General features: G+C 43.1%; 1 protein-coding gene across 1 annotated transcript in view; it reads right to left on the minus strand.

Annotated features, from left to right (window-relative positions):
- RS1 (retinoschisin 1) overlaps positions 1-10,985 on the minus strand; it is a 32,389-nt gene extending 21,404 nt beyond the window's left edge. Inside the window, exons 1-2 of the mRNA XM_075850785.1 lie at positions 10,923-10,985; positions 8,772-8,803 (exon numbers count right to left, since the gene is read on the minus strand). The gene's annotated coding sequence lies outside the window, so the exon portion shown is untranslated. The remainder of the gene's footprint in view (positions 1-8,771; positions 8,804-10,922) is intronic.
- Between the last annotated feature and the right edge of the window lie 2,298 nt (positions 10,986-13,283).

Below are 13,283 nucleotides of genomic sequence, written 5' to 3' on the forward strand. Positions count from 1 at the left end.
TTTCTGCAACTCTACACCCCTGAGCAGAATGTAAGTGTGGACGAATCCCTCCTCAACTTCCATGGCAGACTTAGCTTTCGCCAATATCTACCTTCAAAAAGGGCAAGATATGGCGTTAAGCTCTACAAATTGTGTGAAAGCGGGTCAGGATATACCACCGCCTTCAGAATTTATGAAGGGCGGGACCGCACAATAAATGTTCCTGGATGCCCCCCTGATCTTTCCACCAGCAGTAAGATCGTGTGGGAGATAATGCAGCCTCTGCTTCACAAGGGGTACCACCTGTACCAGTGGCGTAACTACCGCGGTAGCAGCAGTAGCGGCTGCTACGGGGCCCGGGGCTTGAGGGGGCCTGGTGGCGCCGCTAGCAGCCGTTATGGCTACTACAGCGGTAGCGTCGCTACTGTGGGGCCCGCGACGCCGAGCCTTACACAGGCCCTCTCATGCCTGTAGGTGTCGCTAGCACCGGAGGGGGCCCCAGTGCTAGCGGCAGCCAAATACATGTATTAGCACTGAATGGCCGGGCATGTTCCGTGCCTGACCATCCAGTGCCTTACAATGACACTGATTGGCTAGCGGCGCGATGACATCATCGCGCCGCTTCCATGCTTAGAAGGTGCTGATTGGCGGGGCAAGTCATTCTGCCCCGCCAATCAGCGTCATTGGAGGACGCTCGTTCAGCTCCTGCAGACATGCTCAGAAGAGAGCATGTCTGCATCGCCAGTGAACAGCGTGGGAACCGGAGAATGTGAGTATGTCAAGTTTTTGTTTTTTTCCCCTCATAAAAATGTGAATGGCATTATCTATAGTGGGGGGGGGGGGGTCATCTTTATGTGGGCTATTATATATAGGGTTCTATATGTGGGGCAGTAGCTACAGGGGGGTCTATATGTGGGGCAGTAGCTAGAGGGGGGGTCTATATGTGGGGGTGTGGGCCACTATATACAGGGGGCTCTATATGTGGGCCATTATATACAGGGGGCTCTATATGTGGGCCACTATATACAGGGGGGGTCTATATGTTGGCCACTATATACAGGGGGCTCTATATGTGAGCCATTATATACAGGGGGCTCTATATGTGAGCCATTATATACAGGGGGCTCTATATGTGGGCCATTATATACAGGGGGCTCTATATGTGGGCCACTATATACAGGGGGGGGTCTATATGTTGGCCACTATATACAGGGGGCTCTATATGTGAGCCATTATATACAGGGGGCTCTATATGTGGGCCACTATATACAGGGGGGTCTATATGTAGGCCACTATATACAGTGGGGTCTATATGTGGGCCACTATATACAGGGGTGGGTTACCTGTGGGGCACTAGCAACAGGGTGGCTATATGTAGTGCACAGTCTACAGGGGTGGGCTATATGTGGGACACTATATACAGGGGGAGCTATATGTGAGACACTATCTACAGAGGTGGGCTATACGTGGAGCAAGAACTATAGGGGAAGCTATATGTAGGGCAGCACGGTGGCTCAGTGGTTAGCACTATTGCCTTGCAGCTCTGGAGTCCATATGTGGGCACTATCTACAGGGGCTTCTATGTAGGTCACTATCTACAGGGGGCACTATCTACAGGGGGCACGTTGTGTGTTTGTGACAGTTATATTTAGATGTGTTGAGAATTTTAACTTTGTTTACAGGTGCAGAAATGTTTTAAAAGTGAGAAGCTGAAGACATCTGAACGGAAAACTGCAGAAATGGGTCATGGCCGGTAGAAATCCATCATAGATGTCTGAACCGGAGGGAGAAGAAAAGAACTAGAATCTGAGACGTCACCGGTGAGTCACTTAATGTAAATGTTTATTCTGCCTCTAATCAGTAATGTAGTCACTGTATGATCTGCAGCGAGATGATGGTGATAGGATTTTTTTTGTGAAACCGCATCTCCCAGCATATCCTTATCATTGTTCAGGCCATGCAGGGAGCTGTAGTTTTACGCCGTACAAACCTATACGCAGTGGCGTAACTACCGCTATAGCAGCCGTAGCGACTTCTACAGGGCCTGCAGCATGAGGGGGCCCGTGCCACCCGCCGGCACGGCCCCCTCCCATGGCAGCAGGCTCCGCTAGCAGCCGCTATGGCTGCTACAGCACGACGCCACTGAAGGGGTTGTTCCTACATAAGACATGTATCCCCTAATCACAGGATAGGGGATACATGTGTGATCGCTGGCAGCGATGAGCAGAACGGGGGACCGAAAGTCCCCCCTAAGTTCTCCATGACAAACCTCGGACTTCCGGGGTCTGTGTCGGCAGCTCCGTAGAAATGAATGGAGCGCCGGTCGCGCTTGTGCGCATGCGTGACTAGCGCTCCTTTCATTTTTATTGAACTGCGCAGACGCCGGAAGTCCGAGGTTAGTCATGGAGAACTTCGGGGGACTTTCGGTCCCCCATTCTCCTTATCGCTGCCAGCGATCACACATGTATCCCCTATCCTGTGGATAGGGGATGCATGTCTTTTGTAGGACAAACTATAGGCCGTTTTTTTTTGGGGGGGGGGGTACATTGCGTTATCTACAGAGGGGTTCTGTATGGCATTATCTACAGGGGGGGCTGTATGGCATTCTCTACAGGGGGGACTGTATGGCGTTATCTACAGAGGGGGTCTGTATGGCGTTATCTACAGGGGGGCTGTATGGCGTTATCTGCAGGGGGCTGTGTATGGTGCTATCTATAGGGGGGCGCTGTGTGGTGGAATCTATAGGGAGGCACTATCTACAAAGGGGGGGGGGTTGCGTGATACCCAGCAGAGGGGGGGCCCTAGTCAAAAGTTTGCTATGGGGCCCAGTCTTTCCTAGTTACGCCCCTGACCTGTACTGTGATAATTTTTATTCGAGTGTGCCCCTGTTTAGGCATTTGCATGCTGCAAGGACTGGGGCATGTGGTACCATGCGCAAAAACAGAATTGGTTTTCCACAGCAATTAGTGGGGAAGCGCATGGTAAAGGGGGACTCCTGTGCTTATGCATCTGAAGAATTGCTGGCGGTCAAGTTCAGGGATCGCAAAGATGTGTATGTGCTAAGCACGATTCATACCGCAGGAACAGTGGCAGTGAGGGAAAGGGGGGCAACATCGGACAAGCACAAACCAGTGAGCGTGTCCGAATATAACAAGTACATGGGGGGGTGGATTTAAGCGACCAGGTTTTACAGCCCTATTTAGTAAAACGCAAAACTAAAACCTGGTACAAAAAAGTGGCCATTTATCTGTTACAGGTGGCCATCCACAACTCATTTGTGCTCTACAAAAAAAACAGAGGCAGAGACACATACCTGGATTTCCAGGAAAAAATTATTGAAGGCCTCATTTTTGATGTTCAGGACACCCGAGAATGCCCCCAGTCTGAGGATGTCACGCGACTGACTGAAAGACACTTCATCAGTCGGATTCCCCCAACACCAACCAGAAGCAACCCTCAGAAAAAGTGCCGCGTCTGCAGAAAAGACGGGCACCGCAAAGATTCCCGATATTTCTGTCCTTCATGTCCCTCACAACCAGGCCTGTGCATTGAGCCATGTTTTAAAAAATACCACACTGTTCTGAATTATTCGATTTTAGTTAATTCGTTGAAAATATATTTGCCCTACATTACGTTTTTATTTTTCCCCTGATTTTACTCCAAGGGTGAGGGAGGGAATGGGTGGGTGGGGGGTGGATGTCATGTTTGCATATTCTCTAAAGTTCATCTGCTGGAGAGCTCCATTTGCATAAACCTGCAATTTCTTATTTTAGAAAACCCCAAAAAATAAATTCCCATTATACCCCTAGATGAATATTTTGGGATTTCTGCTTCAAGAGCAGATATTTTGGAAGTGTTATAGAAACTCTGTTGAGTTTTGTAAAACCAGCTTTGAAAAAAAGCGATTTGTGAAATAAGCTTCTTCTATCGTCCGCCCTCCTACTTCTCTATGTGATAAATAAGACACACATATTTGGTATCCCCATGCTCAGGAGAAGTGGAAGAATGTGAAAGGAGATTAATTTTGGCCGTGGTCTATGCCGTGTGTGAAAAATGCTGGTATAAACTGACGCATTTGCTAAAAAATTGCTAATTTTATTTTGATCCATCTTATTCAAGAAACTTTTAGAAGAAAACTGGACTGTCTAAAAATATGATAAACCCCTTGAAGAAAACCTTGTGGGGTCTACTTGCGTGAATGAAGTAATTTATGGGGTGATTCTAATCTTTCAGCAGCATTAGGCCCCCCAGAAAACAGTATGCTGCTATAAAATCAAATGCAGAATTCCTGGACCGAAAAGGCCAAAAAGCCTCTTTTTATGCCAAGCCCTGGCACATGCCCGTGAATAAAGCACACATATTTGGTATCCCCATGCACAGGAGAAGTGGAAGAATGTGAAATGCGATGAATTTTGTCCGTGGTCCATTTTGTGTGTGAAAAAGCTAGCATAAACTGACGCATTTGTTAAAAAAAAAGGTAATTTTATTTTGTTCCATCTTATTCAAGAAACTTTCAGAAGAAAACTGGACTGTCTAAAAATATGATAAACCCCTTGAAGGAAACCTTGTGGGGTTTACTTGTGGGAATGAAGTCATTTATGGGGTGATTCTAATGTTTCAGTAGCATTACGCACCCCAGAAAACCGTATGCGGCTATAAAATCAAATGCAAAATTCCTGGACCGAAAAGCCTCCTTTTATGCCAAGCCCTTGCACATGCCCGCACAGTGAATAAGGCACACATATTTGGTATCCCCATGCACGGGAGAAGTGGAAGAATGTGAAAGGAGATGAATTTTGTCCGTGGTCTATACCGTGTGTGAAAAATACTAGCCTAAACTGACGCATTTGCTAAAAAATAGCTGATTTTTTTTTGTTCCATCTTATTCAAGAAACTTTCAGAAGAAAACTGGACTTGCTAAAAATATGATAAACCCCTTTAAGGAAACCTTGTGGGGTCTACTTGTGCGAATGAAGTCGTTTATGGGGTGATTCTAATGTTTCAGCAGCATTACACCCCCCAGAAAACAGTATGCTGCTATAAAATCAAATGCAAAATTCCTGGACCGAAAAGCCTCCTTTTATGCCAAGCCCTGGCACATGCCCGCACAGTGAATAAGGCACACATATTTGGTATCCCCATGCACGGGAGAAGTGGAAGAATGTGAAAGGAGATTAATTTTGTCCGTGGTCCATACCGTGTGTGAAAAATGCTAGCATAAACTGGCGCAATTGCTAAATTCTTGCATTTTTTTCCAATTTTGCCCACTTTAGAGAAAAAAATAAAAATGATATATACTGACAAATGCCACTAAAACAAAGCCCTATCTGTCCTTTAAAAAGAGTGTAAAATTCAAAGATGAACTTTATTCACCTGCTGAGTTATAGTCATCTAAAGAAGCGCATAGCAAAATTGTGAAATTTGCTCTGGTCATTTAGCTGTAAAACAGCCTAGTCCTTAACCGGTTAATATCTGCAGGAGACAACCTTATCCCATTAAAAAATTTTCACCAAATCTATTACACACCTTCCAAATCATTTAGGATGGGATTTAAACATACTCCTGTCTGTCCACGTTGGCAGGGAGCTGATATGTTTTGGCAGTGTCCAATTATTAATGCTTTCAGGATTGAAATATTGGAATTTCTGGTACTTAAAATCGGAATCTCTCGTATACTTGAACCAATGGTTTGTCTTTTATTGCTGGTCGAAGAACTTATACCTATTGTGGCCGTTAAGAAAAAAAGAAAGCAGCACAGCTTTAATGTTCGGGTGCAAACAAATCCTCCCTGACTCAAGCTACGAGTCAAGAAAATTCAAATGCCAAAAAAGTAGCGGCAGCACTCCAATGATGTAAAAAAAAATGGTGTGTTTAATTCACCCCAGTAGCAACGTTTCAATCCGTCTCGATGGGATCTTTGTCAAGCCATTATTGTATAATGTGGCCGTTATATCTCTTATGATGCTCCTCTTATTTTATGCCAAAAAAACTGTACTACTGAATTGGAAGCATCCTAAGGTTCCTACATTCTCAGCATGGATTGCGTTAGTAAACTCTACCCTGCTACTTTTTAAGCTCACTTATGAAGCGCGTGGACGTCCGGATAAATTTGTCAAAATATGGAGGTCATGGATAGCCAACCCTCATACGAGTTTGTAGACCTAACATGGCCTGAGCTGGTTGGGCCTGAGATTGTTGACGTCTTTGTTTGCTCTCCCGTTCCTCCATTGGAAGTCTCCCTTTGACTGATCCTATTCAGAATGTATTTTCTATCTACTGCTGATAAAGAAGGGCTGTTAATTAGTGTTTTAGTTCTGTTTTTCTTTCTTTGCTTTTTTAACTAATCTGCATATCAATATGTGGGAAACTGTATCTGCATGTTCTTTGTTCATAATTGATCTTTTGTACTTGGTACTGTTGTTTTACTTAATCTGCGTACCACTCAGGTTATTATATTTTTGTACCTGTACCATTGTTTTGATATGTGGCCTTAAAGAGGCTCTGTCACCAGATTTTGCAGCCCCTATCTCCTATTGCAGCAGATCGGCGCTGCAATGTAGATTACAGTAACGTTTTTATTTTTTTTAAAACGAGCATTTTTGGCCAAGTTATGACCATTTTTGTATTTATGCAAATGAGGCTTGCAAAAGTACAACTGGGCGTGTTTACAGTAAAAGTCCAACTGGGCGTGTATTATGTGCGTACATCGGGGCGTTTTTACTTCTTTTACTAGTTGGGCGTTAGGAATGGGAGTGTATGATGCTGACGAATCAGCATCATCCACTTCTGTTCGTAAACACCCAGCTTCTGGCAGTGCAGACACAGCGTGTTCTCGAGAGATCACGCTGTGACGTCACTCACTTGCTGCCCCAGGTCCTGCATCGTGTCGGCCACATCGGCACCAGAGGCTACAGTTGATTCTGCAGCAGCATCAGCGTTTGCAGGTAAGTAGCTACATCGACTTACCTGCAAACGCCGATGCTGCTGCAGAATCAACTGTAGCCTCTGGTGCCGATGTGTCCTCGCTCGTCCGACACGATGCAGGACCTGGGGCAGGAAGTGAGTGACGACACAGCGTGATCTCTTGAGAACACGCTGTGTGTCTGCACTGCCAGAAGCTGGGCGTTCTGAAGAGAAGTGGATGATACTTCTAGTCAGAACGCCCAGCTAGTAAAAGAAGTAAACAACCCCAGATGTAACACACATAATACACGCCCAGTTGGACTTTTACTTTAAACACGCCCAGTTGGACTTTAGCAAGCCTCATTTACATAAATATAAAAATGGTCATAACTTGGCCAAAAATGCTCGTTTTTTAAAAATAAAAACGTTACTCTTATCTCCATTGCAGCGCCGATCTGCTGCAATAGCAGATAGGGGTTGCAAAATCTGGTGACAGAGCCTCTTTAATAAAATTAACTTTAAAAAAAACAAAAAACTATTTCCTAAACTGACGTTTTTGACCTGGGCAATTTTGAAACACTAAACCCCAGTTGCATAAAGACATGCTAGTGGCTTAGTGGCTCCACACCTAGTGACATGTTCCCTTTAAAAGTGCATGCTTATTTTAATGGGGAGGGAGGTAGGTATAGGCCACTGCCAGACACCTCTGGTAGTACAAGGTTGAGGAATGTTGAAACAGGGATGGGACAAGCTTTCTTGGTGCCCAAGACAGGAGTTTCAGAATGTGCCCCCACCCTTAGGGTATGTGCACACACACTCATTACGTCCGTATTTGACGGACGTATTTCGGCCGCAAGTCCCGGACCGAACACAGTGCAGGGAGCCGGGCTCCTAGCATCATACTTATGTACGACTCTAGGAGTCCCTGCCTCCCCGTGGAACTACTGTCCCGTACTGAAAACATGATTACAGTACGGGACAGTTGTCCTGCAGCGAGGCAGGGACTCCTAGCATCGTACATAAGTATGATGCTAGGAGCCCGGCTCCCTGCACTGTGTTCGGTCCGGTACTTGCGGCCGAAATACGTCCGTCAATTACGGACGTAATTAGTGTGTGTGCACATACTCTTAGTCTTTAAAGCTTAGCATGATAGCTCTTGGATGGACATTTGTTCAGCCTAAAGACATCAGCCCTGGTTCATCCAGTAACATGCATGTTTGACTCTGCTGAAATTTCATGTTAAGTTTGTGTGTGTAACATTCATATGTGTATGTACGGAGTCCCAGTGACTGGTTAGGTGTAGTAAGAAATTAAAAAGCAAGTGTGCCGCCACCCTCCCAATGGCTGAATACTCTGACTACCCCTCGTTTTGGCCCTTTGTCGAAATCCAACATGCCTGAATCTTGTTTTCTACAACAGTAGACATTGAAGGACAGTCAGGCTGTTCCCGTACACATGAGATTATCGGACCTCCAACAACTTAATAGGTTATTTATCAGTTAGCACAAACAGTAATAACCCACAGGAGCAATGCAAAAAAGAAACCCCAAGAGCAAGTGATCTGTTCTACTATCAGTTTCAGATAGGGTTGTCTTCTGCTGGAGCTCTAAGGCCATGTATGGCCAGACTTTTTATATAATAGGAGTCCTCGAGGGAATTGGTGTTTGGTAGTATATTTCAGCATGAAAAAGGAGCCAATTTTAATTTATGCCAGAGACCCACCCAGGTAATCCGCATGTAGGTCTTATGACAAATAGGTACATTTTTGGGGATATTTCTACACCTCTCTTTCATCATCTAATTACCTTCTTAGAACTGCACAAGCATGAGTGTGTCACGTCTATGGTTATGGTAGGTAGGGAAAGACAGATCAATAAAGGGACACTTACCTCATTGGTAAACAAGGCTGGAGAGATCAAATCTAAAAAAAACAGACAATTATAAACAGATTTATTACATTAAAGCACATCCATTATAACCGTATTCTGTGGAAATGCTTGTAATATTGTATCTAGAACGAGGTCCATTAAAAAAAATTCTAGTGTCAATTGGTAAAGAAGCTAACATGCATAGAACTCAAATCATAATCAAAAAGTCCAAAACTTTAAATAATGACTAACAGGCTACAATGGGCAATATGTATCAACACTGTCCATAGAGGAAATCCACTGGAGGTCGTGGTTCTAAAGTTTGGGCCTTTGTGATCGTATTCGGCTTTCACTCAAAAAAGGCCAGACAAATAGTGCTCCTTGTGTGGCATCTAGACAAAGGTAGGGCCCTGCGTGTAAACACCGGGGACTTTTGTTCTATAGAATCTTTGGTTAGGGCAAGGAATGAAAAATACATAAATGCCACCAAGGGTATGCCCAATACTACAAACGTACAATCCCCAGAGGAGACATACAAAAGGGACGGATGAGGACGACACTGTGTAATATTGTATGATAAGTTCAAATTCTATGGAGAAAAAAATCCACTCCACTTTTTTTTTTAAAAAATGTTATTAAAGGAAGGGTGTCGCGAAAAAAATTTTTTTAGATAAATTTGCTTTTAGTGTTTTATTAAAAAAAAGTTTATTTATTTGTGTATTTGTGTTTTACTTTTTTCTTTCAAATTTTTTCTTGTCTATGGGGGCTGCATTTTTTTTTTCATCTCTGTATGTGTCGAATAACGACACATACAGACATGGAATACGGCACATATATCCCCATAGTGAATGCGAACGGGAGCCGTTCCATTCACTATGCTGTATGCCGTCTGTGTGGGAACGGCGCATGCGCCGCTCCCACACAGTCCAAATGGAAGGCCTTCGGCCGAGCGACATCCGGCGCCATTTTCTTGTGGACCGGAAGCCGCGGCCGGACAGTAAGATGACTATTTCCGGTTGCGGCTTCCGTACATGTCTTTAGAAGCAAGCGGAGGGAGCAGACGGACCGGAGGGAGAGGCGGCAGGAGCAGGTAAGTCATGTTTATGTATGTTTTGTGTTATAACCACTGTATGTAAGACTTCCACACTGTGTATTCGCTCAAAAAATGGCGGCACACAGTGTAGGAGGCTTGAACATTCAATCCCCTCCTTTCTCCTGGCACTAGCCAGAATAAGGGAGGGGGGACTCTGTGAGCTCACTAGAGCGAGTGTGTTTACACCAAATTTGCAGCATAAAGCAATGTGGTTGCTTTACCACATGCCAATGCTGCAATTTTGGGAATTGCTCCCTCTAGTGACCAGCACAGGGAAATGTTATAAATTAGAATCTAATTTATAATATTTCCTGACTTGTGAAAAAAATTTAAAAAAATTATAACAATGTCTAATCATGTATACACTAACTGTTTAACTAAAAAAAAATAAAAAATTTTCTAGCGACACATTCCCTTTAAGGCACGGGAGATACAATGGGATACACAAAGACCTCTGTAATGTATTTTGCGGTTCTGTGCCTCATTTCTCAGTAGGTGATGCGTCCAGGTGTTCGTGCAAAATAAGCTTGATTGAAACACGTTGTAGAAACCTTTGTGTATTCTGTTTAGTGGACTTTGCCTTGATAAAGATTTTTTCATATTTTACCAAGGTGGGCGGCTCAATCTCTTCAACTAGTTTCCCATCATTGTAATGAGATACTTCACAGAAGAAAACTCTTCTATCTCTTTTGTGTATTCCCCAGAGAAAAAGTGGCCTGGTTGCCCATACCAGCAAATTCAAGTTCACCTGTAACTTTCTCAACTTCATAGGAAAAACTGTAAGGGTCAGTTCACACGTAGCGTAAACACTGCAGATTTTCCACAACGGATTTCATTACAGAAAATCTGTGGTGTATTACAGTAGCAGCAGAGTGGATGAGATTTGAACATATCAAATTTTTTACGCTGCGTAAAAAATACGCCGTAAAGACGTTCATAAATTGACCTGCAGTGAATTTTTTTAATCCACAGCATGTCAACTTATGCTTCAGAATCGCTGCTTTTATATTGCAAGTTTTCCCCATTGAATTGATTGTTGCATCTTTTGGTTTAAAACGAATTAAAAGGTTTATATATACCACCCAGGCGTTGTCATAGCAGCACTTTCTTCTGTTCTCCATGCAGTCTGGCCTCCTGGGATGATGTTTCATCCCATGTGACTGCTGCAGCCAATCACAGGCTGCAGTGGTCACATGGGCTGCAGCGTCATTCCAGGAGGCCGACCTGAACCCGAGAACAGAAGAAAGTCACTATGGCAATGGATATCTATTTAAGGAAAAAAAAAAGAAGAAGAACACGTATATACATAGTGCATCATCCCAGGGGATTTCGATATGTAGTGTCGGGGGAGATCAGAATCGTGCTCACCTTAAGCGTATATCTGTATATGGAGGTCTGCAGCCCGGGATTTATACGGAGACCCGTGGGGTTCCATTGGCCGGATCGATAGCGGAAGGATAAAAGATAATCCCTCTTATTGGTGCTGTTCCTCTCTGGTTGTTGTTTTCTTGAAGAGTCTCGCCGGTGCGGAAACACTGGCGATGGATCATAAAACGTTTTATGATCCATCGCCAGTGTTTCCGCACCAGCAAGAGAGGAACAGCGCCAAAAAGAGGGATTATCTTTTATCTTTTTTTTTTTTCTACTATTGACTATGGCAATGAAGACCTGGGTAAGTATAAACTTTTTTTATTTTTATTTATTTCAACCACTGTTTTTTGCAGTGGACATTCCACCCAAAAAACTGCACCACAATTTGGTGCGGTTTTTCGGGCGGAATTCCCTGCGGTTTCCAGGACGGATACATTCAGTACTTTTACAAAGCCTATCCGCCCTGTTTGTACATGGTCTAAAGGTGAAGTCACACGCGCCAGATTTTTTTGCAGAAATTTCAAAATCCAAAAAACAGTTTCATTCATCTGAATGGAACTTGTAGAATCCATGTGGTTGCTGCAGAAACAACCTCAATCAGATGAATAGCACTTATTTTCGGCCGTTTTTCGGGCCGTAAACGGGCGAAAAACGGCTGAAAAATGGAAAGCAGTTCTGTTCCAATGGACCTTTTTTTTACACAGCCGTTTTGAAAAATGGCCGCGTAAAAAAACGCCCGTAAAAAATAAGTACATGTCACTTCTTGAGGTGTTTTTGGAGCTGATTTTCTATTGACACTAAGAGAAACGCTTAAAAAAAATGTCTCAATAAAAAGCCTCAAAATAAGCTTCAAATTAAAAAAGCTTCATTTTCACCTTCATTTTCACCTTCAAAAACTCCTTGAGATCAAAGACTGTTTTCCCTTGAAAACAGCCTTGTCATTTTCAGCCACTACTTTTTTGTATGTGTGAACATACCCTTAGGTGACTAAAAAGGACTGTGTGTAGCATGGCAAACGTTTGTTGATTATATAGCAGAATTAGACAGACCATTGGACGTTTTTACTGTACAAAAGCAAGAAAGTATATTTTAGGGGTCACACACAAATGCACCATATGGGTGTCCATAAAGTTATGAATAACTGAATAATACTATAATCTTTTTTTAAATTCTCAACAGTAATAATAAAACATATAATATAAACAATAATAATTAAATGGAAAACCAGAACAATTCTTCATCTTCTGCTCAAAACATCAGGCATAATATGGGGCTATTTTAGAACACTCTCGCAACTATACTGCAATCCATATATTTATTATATGTGGTGGTAATTTATACTGTCATGTATTATTGTGTGGAGGAAACATTTATAGAAAATTACCACTTGGCATTGTAGATTAAGTTAACATGATCTGCTCTATGTGTAGGTAAAGATTATGCAGTGTTACATTATCTCTTAATTTCTTAAGAGCACAGGTCTACCCATGGGAATAGCTAGAGGAGGGCTTACTGGGTAACGGTATGGCACCTGGAGAGTATCGTGCATTGGTCCCATTGGTTCGTCCTATTGATTGATCCTATTGATTTATTGATTGTCCTATTGATTAATCCTATTGATTGATTGGTCCTATTGATCCTATTGCCTCGCCAACTATACTACTCAGTGTGTAATTGGAATGACACAATTGGAGTGCAGCATGTTATAGGAAAGGATTCACAAACACGGTCCCACATAAAATTATTTTTCTAACTCCCTCCGTTATTTACATATCGCTGCCGTTATATTTCGCATAATTACTCTTATACTGACATAATTACTAATATTAAAACTCTATCTTTGGATAACGACTTCTGGTGTGCATAGTACCTTTTCTTATATTAAAGGGAATCTGTCACATGAAACATGCAGTCTAACCATCAGGCATGATCTTATAGAGAAGGAAGAGCTGAGCAGATTAATATATAGTTTTGTGTGAAGAGATTCAGGATAACCTGGATTTTATTAATTTAAATCCCTGCTCACTGTGGTCTAAAGAGTCCAGTGGGCGGTCTCATTCAGTGATTGG

The sequence above is a fragment of the Rhinoderma darwinii genome, chromosome 2 (genome assembly GCF_050947455.1).
Source record: "Rhinoderma darwinii isolate aRhiDar2 chromosome 2, aRhiDar2.hap1, whole genome shotgun sequence".
Lineage (NCBI taxonomy): Eukaryota > Metazoa > Chordata > Amphibia > Anura > Rhinodermatidae > Rhinoderma > Rhinoderma darwinii.